General features: G+C 35.0%; 1 long non-coding RNA gene across 1 annotated transcript; it reads left to right on the forward strand.

Annotated features, from left to right (window-relative positions):
* Positions 1–658: 658 nt before the first annotated feature.
* LOC142164794 (uncharacterized) lies at positions 659–3714 on the forward strand. Its single transcript, XR_012695825.1, has 2 exons — positions 659–1304; positions 3455–3714. It is a non-coding gene; the product is annotated as an uncharacterized LOC142164794 (long non-coding RNA).
* The last annotated feature ends 505 nt before the right edge of the window (positions 3715–4219 follow it).

The raw sequence follows: 4219 nt of genomic DNA on the forward strand, positions 1-4219 counted from the left end.
AGAGAAGTGCACCTTCGTGTTTTTACTCTCCTCCTCACCATGAAATCAATATAATAGGCACAGAATGGTACATCGTGCGGCACGACATCACCCTTCGTGCTTTACACTCTTTCCTCAAGAAACAAATAATGCACGGCATCACCCTTCGTGTTTTAACTCTCTTCCTCACCCAAGCAACAATTGTAGATTTGTGATTTTTTACCCTCCTCAAGATTTTTTATAGTTTAGAATGTAAATAGTTAATTTAGGCCTAATATAGCTATTTCAGCTAATTTTGACTCTTTTACTTTATTTCGTCACAAAATGAAAATTACAAAAATATTTCTTCTTTTTAGTTGCTTTTAGTTTATATATCTATCATAAAAAATATACAAAAATAGTACGTTATTTTTATTTTTATATAATCTTGAAAACACAAAAATAGTTTCATGTTTTAATATAGTTTAGTTTAATCATAAAATTAGTTTTATATTTTTATATTATAATTGTATATAATTTTAGAAGGAGGAATTAGTGTCGGGTTGGTTTATCCCGTCTTTATGAATTTTGTAATCCTTTTTTAGTCTTTGGCCCAAGTTCAAGGCCCAATAATACCAAACTCATACACCCTTAACCTAAAACCTTTCTATATAGCTGAAAATACACTAATATAGACCCTACACTCTAATACCCTAGGGTAACACCTAAAGCCTAGATCCCTAAGGCTACTGAGATCCGTCGATATACACCATAGAATGACCTCCCTATATTTTCATCTGCTTCAGCAGAGAACACCCCTAGACACCCATTCCCGTCATCATCTTCACAAGATATGTACAGTAAAGAGGATCCGCCGCTGACATCCTAAAATACCCCACACCCCCTGCCATCGTCTTCTCCAAAGAGAAACGAACAAACCAAAAAATCCCTACCAAAAAGAAGAAGCAACCACTTTTCCATGGTCTCCTCTGAAGCTAAAAATGGCAACCACCTAAGAGACCTAAGTTGTTGAACCAAAAACAACACCTGAAGTTGAAACTTCACAATCCCAATCACTGTCCAGGAGAGAGTCCATTGTATGGTGGTTCAAGGCCATTATTGGTTGTATTTTCACTTTGATAATTCTACTAGTTTTCATAAAATGGGGAGCGCCCTTCCTTATTCAGAAGCTCCGAGAACGAACTGAAAAACAGCAGCAACAAAAATGGAGTTCAAAATTGCCGTTGTGGTCACCGGTCGCCGATTCTGTTCGTAGTCACCGGCGAAAGTTCCGGCCCGGAATCGACAAGCTGTTGTAGTTCGAGTTGAGATCTATCTATACAAAGGTCCCTTTTCTTTTTATTTTATTGATTTAATTGATACTTTATTATGATTGGTATAGATGAAAGCCTCCGACTATTACGCTGCTTAAATTTTTCAAAATATGCATGCAGATATTTTTTTGATTTGCTGAATTTGGAGAAGAAAATATGAAATTCCTTATTCTTGGTTAATGTATAAAGTTGGTTCTTGTTTGGTACATGTTGAAGTTTAATAAATATTTCTTTCGTGATGAGCATGAATAATTAATTTTAATTCTTTTCGCAAGCTCATAGCTTTTATAATGGGTTAACAGTGTTAAGAAACAAGTTTGGGTACAATGATGATTTTAGAATTGCGAGAACATCCTTAGATTTGTAGTTTTTTCTTAAATTTTGATAAGTTATGGGATTTAGTTTTTAAAGAACGAAGGGTCCTCATGTCATTGATCTTGAATATCTAAATCCTTAGAAATTGAGGCGTGTCATTTAGTCGAATTTTCTATCGCCCTCGCAAAGTTAAAAATGCGTAGTTGCTTTAGGCACGTAATTTAAAATTACCCTCCTAAACTCGGGTGTGCATTTCATGCGACCCAAATCCAAATCTTAACAACGTTAGATAAAATATGTCGAGGGCCGCGGGTGCATTTATGTGACGTGGTTCAAGACGTATTTTAAATGACGTTGAATTCCTTCTTAAAAATAATTGAATAAAAGTGGCTATAAAGTTAAAAATTGCACCATAGGCTAAAACATGTACTAAAATCAGATAATAGGCCAATAATAACAGTTTAGCGACCGTGCTAAAATCACAAAACCCGGGAATGCCTAACACCTTCTCCCGGGTTAACAAAATTTCTTACCTGGATCTCTGTGTTCGCGGACTGTAATACAGAGTCAATTTTTTCCTCGATTCGGGATTTGAACCGGTGACTTGGGACACCATAAACTATCCCAAGTGGCGACTCTGTTTGAATAAAAATAATCTCATTTCGATTGTCACTTAAATTGGAAAAAACTCTCTTATATACTCCCTTCTCGGGGGGTGTAGGTAAAAAGGAGGTGTGACAGCTCTGGCGACTCTGCTGGGGATCGAACCCAGAATCTCTGGTTCAGGGTTCAAGAATTCGAACTTAGAATAATTGTTATAATTGGCTTGTTTTATCTGATTTTTACATGTTGGGCCTAAATGTGCAAAATGTTATTTTTACCGCTTTGATAATATTTGGAACTGTATATAAACTGCTACGAAACTCTTCTCTTCCCATCTTTGGGGATGTTCTCGCTGGTCGAGACTCCTTATTTTGTTAGTGTCATACCTTGAAATAAGAAAGAGGCTCGGACAAGTTACTAAGCCGGATGGCCTTTTGGTTCCCGGTACGTAGCCCCCTCTTCGGCTCGAGTTGTCCGCTCGGGTACACAAGTCTAAAACAACATACCCAGGTTTTGAACTTAGAATAACTCAGCCTCATGCCGAATCCCTAGTAGGAACGCTTGTTTGCATCATATGCATTTGACTTTGGGGACTCGACACAGGGGATGGGTCCGTCTAGGAAAGACATACCCAGAAATAAAAGGCCATCTTGATGCATCCTATGTGCTACATGTTGCATTTTTTCAAGGGTAAAAGGGTCATTTGGCGGACCAATGATAGCTAAGGGCAAATGAAATGGAAAAAAAAGAAAGAAAAGAGGGGGTGAAGTGTGAGGATAAAGCGAATAGGGCCCATATATGTTTTCTGTCACATTTTTGTTAAGAAAAAAAAAGCTTGAAAATTTAAAAAAAAAAGATTTTGCACTTTTTCATCATTTTCTGAAAATCAGAAAATCAAAAAAAAAAAAAAATCCAAAAAGAGCTTACATGTTACATCATTTTTCAAAAAAAAAAGACAAAAAATATGTTTTCTCTAGATTAGTTATTTTTTTAATTCTCGCCCGTATCCAATCTGCCCGAACTACGCAAACCTAATTCTTGTCTTTCGAGGCGTGATACGTAGGCAACCCACATAGGGTCCGGTCTTAGGTTCTTGGCTTTGCGGAGTCTTAGCCAAATTTTGCACTTCTAGCCACCTCTTGGCCAAATAAGCCATTTTGCAAAAATAGCCTCAATCATGTCTTGTATGTGACTTTGGAAATGTTTTTGTCTCACATAGTGTTGGTTTAAGTTTATTCATACAGGTGTGGATGTGCTTACCGGAGTTTGAGCATGACAGATACCCCAGGATCACTGCATTCAGGAGCTGCTCGAGGAGTCATTTTATGTTTTTGAGTCAATTGTTTTTGTTTAATTTTCTAGTCCTGTATAGTAGTATTCAGTCTTTTAGGTGATGTTAGAGTTTGTATTGTCTAGTTAACTTTGCCTAGTCTTTTGTTTTTGCACTTGAAAATGTGTTACAAGTCAAAAATCCAAAAAAAAAGAAAGAAATTTTGTGTTTTTATATTTTTGTTATAAGTTTTCTTTAGAATACTAATAAAAAAAAAATTCCTTTGAGATTGTTTTTCCTTTACGCAATTAATATCAAAATAAAAATTATTTTTATATTTCCTTTACTATATTAGGACCAAAATTCAAAAGAAAAAAAAGAGAATTTTCTTTTAGTACCTCTTTAAAAGTTTTCTTTAAGGTATTAATTCTAAAATCTAAAAAGATTTTCTTTTGAGGTGTTTCTTTGGAAAATTAGCGAAAAATGGGAAAAAAAATTCTTCTTATTTTCATTAGAACTGTAGGATATTGTACATAAAAAACATACTGTGTCTTTTGTTTATCATTAGAATTTTTTCTGTAGGCAATCAAAATTGAAATCCAAAAATATTTGATTTTATTTTGTTTATTGCTTGTTTCGAAATCTCGCGTCAGGATATCAAATGAAAATTCAAATACTTTGCTGTGGTTTATTCTTTAGATTTTCTTCCTAAAAATAGAAAAAAAGGGGTTTTCTCTTC

Source organism: Nicotiana tabacum, chromosome 10, assembly GCF_000715075.1.
Source record: "Nicotiana tabacum cultivar K326 chromosome 10, ASM71507v2, whole genome shotgun sequence".
NCBI lineage: Eukaryota > Viridiplantae > Streptophyta > Magnoliopsida > Solanales > Solanaceae > Nicotiana > Nicotiana tabacum.